Source organism: Salvelinus alpinus, chromosome 21 (assembly GCF_045679555.1).
Source record: "Salvelinus alpinus chromosome 21, SLU_Salpinus.1, whole genome shotgun sequence".
NCBI classification, from domain to species: domain Eukaryota; kingdom Metazoa; phylum Chordata; class Actinopteri; order Salmoniformes; family Salmonidae; genus Salvelinus; species Salvelinus alpinus.
The window spans coordinates 9,769,093-9,775,177 of NC_092106.1; the positions used below are offsets into that span (position 1 = coordinate 9,769,093).

The following is a 6,085-nucleotide window of genomic DNA, read 5'->3' on the forward strand; positions in this document are numbered from 1 at the left end:
AGGTGACGGATGTTCCAGTGGATTGTTGGGCAAAGTCGAGGCAAACACGACCACTCATATACAGTAAGTTAAAGGTAAGTTTATAGGCGATTTAACAGTGTTTATAACTTTATAGACGTAGGTGCTTTTTATATTATAATATAGGCTATGTGGAGGCTAAGCTTGACCCATCGCATCAACACGGTTTATCTATTTATTTATTCGCTTTGACACTGTTTATCTATTTATTTATAGCCTAAAATAGTTACAAAGTATGGCTAAATAAGTAAGCTGTGTACAAAGGCTGAAGAACATACGCACATCCAGGTTCTTTCCTCAGGTGCTGGAGTTGTAGGCGAACTCATGGAAAACAGAAAGGAAAAAGCTGCACACTGCTGCTCATGCTCCCAGATGATATTTATTAACAACGTTTCGACCTTTAGGTCTATGGATGCCTGATGAAGACCTAAGGGTCGAAACGTTAATAAATAAGTAAGCTGACATGGAATTGTTTTAAGATGCTCATACCATGCATCATTTAGCCATTTGGTTTTGAATTTTAGTACCCCTTTAGGTATAAAAAAAAACATTTCAAGAAAGTATTTGAAAAAAATATTACGTTTTTGGCCTTTACTACTAAAGCCCATAGAAACGCATTAAATAACACATTCATAAATGTAAAAAAAGGACAGTAAAAAAATAGATCATAAGAAACAAGGTTTTGAAGTGTCCGTCCTATATCTAGGAGATGTAAAAAAGCTCAGGAAATATATATATATATATATATATATTGTTTCACAAATGTAACCCCTTCTTTCTTTGGGCACAAAATTACAGTACCTCCTTTCCTCCATTTGTTTGTATGGGTTACGTTCAGACGAGTCCTGTGATACTAGCGGGGGTTATAGAGCAAAACGGAGACCACCATCGTGTTCCCTTCCATTGAGTGGAAGTGCGACATCAGTGGATTGATGTGATGTCCTTTGGTGTACGTTACAGGCAGTGGCGATTTTAGCATGTCAATCTTGGTGGGGCAAAGCCACCACACAACACATCACTAAACAATACATTAATTTCACTATAACGGTGACAGACGGTGTCCACAAACTGTTAGGGGGATACATAGCTGTCCTAACAGCAGAGTCCCAACAGCAGTCCCAACACTTTACCACTGCTACACCTGGCTATAAGCGGAGCCTTGCCTGGCAACAAAACAGTTCATTCAGCCTCGTTTACTGCCTTTAAAAAAAACTGAGCTGATGTAACCGATGTGAAATGGCTAGCTAGTTAGCGGTGGTGCGCACTAATAGCGTTTCAATCGGTGACGTCACTCGCTCTGAGGCCTTGAAGTAGTTGTTCCCCTTGCTCTGCAAGGGCCGCGGCTTTTGTGGAGCGATGGGTAACGATGCTTCGTGGGTGTCAGTTGTCTATGTGTGCAGAGGGTCCCTGGTTCAAGCCCGGGGCGAGGGGACGGACGAAAGCTATACTGTTACATTGGTGCCGTGACCCGGATCACTGGTTGCTGCGGAAAAAGGAGGAGGTCAAAAGGGGGGTGAGTGTAACGGATGTGAAATGGCCAGCTAGTTAGCGGTGGTGCGCGCTAATAGCGTTTCAATCGGTGACGTCACTCGCTCTGAGGTCTTGAAGTAGTTGTTCCCCTTGCTCTGCAAGGGCCGCGGCTTTTGTGGAGCGATGGGTAACGATGCTTCGTGGGTGTCAGTTGTCTATGTGTGCAGAGGGTCCCTGGTCGGGGCGAGGGGACGGACGAAAGCTATACTGTTACACTGATATGGCTGACTTGCTTAAAAAAACATGGTTTCTACTGACAATTGAGATGTACAAACTATGGCACAAGGGGACAACAAGCGGATAAGAGGCAATCCATAATTTCGATTAAGACATTAATGAGCGAGCTAGGACGGACATAGTCAATATAACTATTTGTTCAGAACTTTTGAAATGTACAGCAACAGAATTCAGAACATGGGCCGTTCTTACAGTGTTCTCCCTGTACATCAAGTCAGAATCGTAGTATAAATAAAGGAGGCTTAATAAACAGACAATGAAAGCTCTTACAATATTCAATGATTACATTTCTCAAAAACAGGTTATAGGCTACATGTGCACCACCAAATCAGAACAGTAGGCGAAATTAAGAGGGGAAAATAGACCAAATTATTAGGTTGAGGCACATAGGCTACTAACAGCTTACTACACAACATCAAACGGGCAAAAAAAATGCTAAAAATGTGGGGCCCACCTGCCCTGAATGACGGGTCACCACTGGTTACAGGGGGGTTGGTGGGTGGCATGACAGCTTGCACTTCATCAAGCAACTGTGCACTCATGGAAGATAATATTACACCCTACACCACCACTTAATCAGCCTTTTAAAAAGCATCAAAATGTGCCAAACAGGTGCCAATTTTCCTCATGGCTAAGATATGAATCAGCATGCTTGTCTCATTTCAATCCTTCTGTTTTATTCATTCTTCAAACGTGTTATGAGAACACCCTAACTAACTACCTTTGCTTGTCATAAAACTGTTGTTTGTGACTGTGACTTTTATATTATACATTCATTCTGTTCTTCTATTTAAGCATACGAAAACAGGCACATGTTGCACACAATACTTCACAGCAAGTTCTGTGTTTGAAAGATAGGCAACCCTTATGAGTTATGGAAATGGCTGTCATTACCATCAACGATGTGATGCGTAGGTGGGGCAGTAGGAGTGCTACAGGAAGCTTTTGGTTGAGATGTATTGTCTGTCTCATTCTGATCTGTATATCTGGTACAGCAGATACAGTGGTCATTGAATCAAGGGCAGGAGACAGGGAATCTGCATTGAGATAAATCAGCTCTGGTTCAAAGTTCTCAAAGTTTCATTCCAGGTGTGACTCCACAGAAAACCAGCTTTTCCTGTGGGCATCCTTACACAACAACTTCTAACCGTCATCATATATACAGTATGTGTCACAGTCTTTGCAGCCCCCCATTCCCAGAGAAAATACACTGTTGTTAGTTCTGGTTGTCTCTTTTCTTTCCTTCTGTCTTTCTCCCTCCCCTACCTCTCTCCCTCTCTTCCTGGGGTCCAAACACATCAAGGCAATTACATCACACATAAAACAAAAGATAAAACAGTATATCATATAACATTATTATTCCACTACATACACTCCCGGTCAAAAGTTTTAGAAACACCTACTCAAAGGGTTTTTCTTTATTTGTATTATTTTCTACATTGTAAAATAAGATGGAAGACATCAAAACTATGAAATAACACATATGGAATCATGTAGTAACCGAAAAAGTGTTAAACAAATCCAAATATATTTTATATTTGAGATTCTTCAAATAGGCACCATTTGCCTTGATGACAGCTTTGCACATTCTTCTTGGCATGCTCTCAACCAGCTTCATGAGGTAGTCACCTGGTGTGCATTTCAATTAACAGGTGTGCCTTCATAAAAGTTAATTTGTGGAATTTATTTCCTTAATGCGTTTGAGCCATTCAGTTGCGTTGTAACAATGTAGGGGGTATACAGAAGATTGCCCTATTTGGTAAAAGACGACAAGTCTATATTATGGCAAGAACAGCTCAAATAATCAAAGAGGAACAACAGTCCATCATTACTTTAAGACATAAAGGTCAGTCAATATGGAACATTTCAAGAACATTGAAAGTTTCTTCAAGTGCAGTTGCAAAAACTATAAAGTGCAATGATGAAGCTGGCTCTCATGAGGACCAAGTAACAGACACATCTCAACATCAACTGTTCAGAGGAGACTCAGGCCTTCATGGTTGATTTGCTGCAAAGAAACCACGACTAAAGGACACCAATAATAAGAAGAGACTTGCTTGGGCCAAGAAACACGAGCAATGGGCATTAGACTGGTGGAAATGTGTCCTTTGGTCGGGAGTCCAAATTTGAGATTTTTGGTTCCAACCGCCGTGTCTTTGTGAGACGCGGTGTGGGTGAACGGATGATCTCCGCATGTGTATTTCCCACCGTAAAGCATGGAGGAGGAGGTGTTAAGGTGTGGGGGTGCTTGCTGGTGACACTGATTTATTTTGAATTCAAGGCACACTTAACCAGCATGGCTACCACAGAATTCTGCAGCGATACGCCATCCCATCTGGTTTGGGCTTAGTGGGACTATCATTTGTTTTTCTACAGGACAATGACCCAACATACCTCCAGGTTGTGTAAGGGCTATTTTACCAAGAAGGAGAGTGATGGAGTGCTGCATCAGATGAACTGGCCTCCACAATCCCCCGACCTCAACCAAATTGAGATGGTTTGGGATGAGTCGGACCGCAGAGTGAAGGAAAAGCAGCCAACAAGTGCTCAGCATATGTGGGAACTCCTTCAAGACTGTTGGAAAGCATTCCTGTCAAGATCGTCATATGGAATGCACCAAGGTGCAGCGTGGTCAGCGTACATTTCTCTTTATTTGCAAATGTCGCCAACAAAACAATAATACAACAAAAACGACCGTGAAGCTCCGTAAGGCTATACATGCACAAACGAAGACAACTACCCACAACTACCAAAATGAAAAAAAGCTGCCTAAGTATGAATCCCAATCAGAGACAACGTGTAACGTTCTTCGTCGGGCGAAAGAGAGGAGGACCAAACTGCAGCGTGGTGAGTATTCATTTTAATAAGAATATTTAAACAACGAACAAAACAATAAAGTGAACGAACGAAAACGTAACAGTCCCGTATAGTGAACACAAACACAGGAACAATCACCCACAACCCACAAAGACAAAACAGGCTACCTAAATATGGCTCCCAATCAGAGACAACGACTAACACCTGCCTCTGATTGAGAACCATTTCAGGCCAAACACATAGAAACAGACAAACTAGACATACAACATAAAATGCCCACTCATATCACACCCTGACCAAACAAAACATAGAAACATACAACGCAAACTATGGTCAGGGCGTGACACAACGATAGACAGCTGTCCCTGATTGAGAACCATACCCGGCCAAAACATAGAAACAAACAACATAGAATGCCCACCCCAAATCACACCCTGACCTAACCAAATAGAGAAATAAAACAGGTCTCTAAGGTCAGGGCGTGACAATTCCAGGTGAAGCTGGTTGAGATAATGCCAAGAGTGTGCATAGCTGTCATCAAGGCAAAGGGTAACTATTTGAAGAATATCAAATGTAAAATATATTTTGATATGTTTTACACTTTTTTGGTTACTACATGTTTCCATATATGTTATTTCATAGTTCTAATGTTTTCACTATTATTCTACAAGGTAGAAAATAGTTTAAAAAATGAAGATAAACCCTTGAATGAGTAGGTGTTCTAAAACCTTTGACCGGTAGTAGTGTATCTACAATACAAAATGTATAATACCACCATACCATACCACAACGTAAGCGTGTTTAGAGTGTGTGTGCTAGCGTGTGTGCGTATGCGTTTGTCTGTACCTGTGTGTGTTTCTCTTCACAGTACCTGCTGTTCCATGAGGTGTATTTTTTATCTGATTCTACTCTTGCATCAGGTACCTGATGTGGAATAAAGTTCCAAGTAGTCATGGCTCTATGTAGTACTGTGTGCCTCCCTTAGTCTGTTCTGGACTTGGGGATTGTGAAGAGACCAGTGACATGTCTTGTGGGGTATGCATGGGTGTCCGAGCTGTGTGCTAGTAGTTTAAACAGACAGCTCGGTGCATTCAGCTTTTCAACACTTCTTACAAAAACAAGTAGTGATGAAGTCAATCTCTCCTCCACTTTGAGCCATGAGAGATTGATATGCATATTATTAATGTTAGCGCTCTGTGTACATTTAAGGGCCAGCCATGTTGCCCTGTTCTGAACCAATTGTAATTTTCCTATGTCTCTCTTTGTGGCACCTGACCACACAACTGAACAGTAGTCCAGGTGCGACAAAACTAGGGCCTGTAGGACCTGCCTTGTTGATAGTGTTGTTAAGAAGGCAGAACAGCACTTTATTATGGGCAGACTTCTCCCCACCTTTGCTACTGTTGTATCAACATGTTTTGACCATGACAGTTCACAATCCAGGGTTAGTCACCTCAACTTGCTCAATTTCGACATTATTCAT

The 6,085-nt window shown here is 41.7% G+C and overlaps 1 pseudogene; it reads right to left on the bottom strand.

Annotated features, from left to right (window-relative positions):
- Positions 1–6,085, bottom strand: part of LOC139547488 (transmembrane protein 87A-like) — a 37,680-nt pseudogene that overhangs the window by 18,345 nt on the left and 13,250 nt on the right.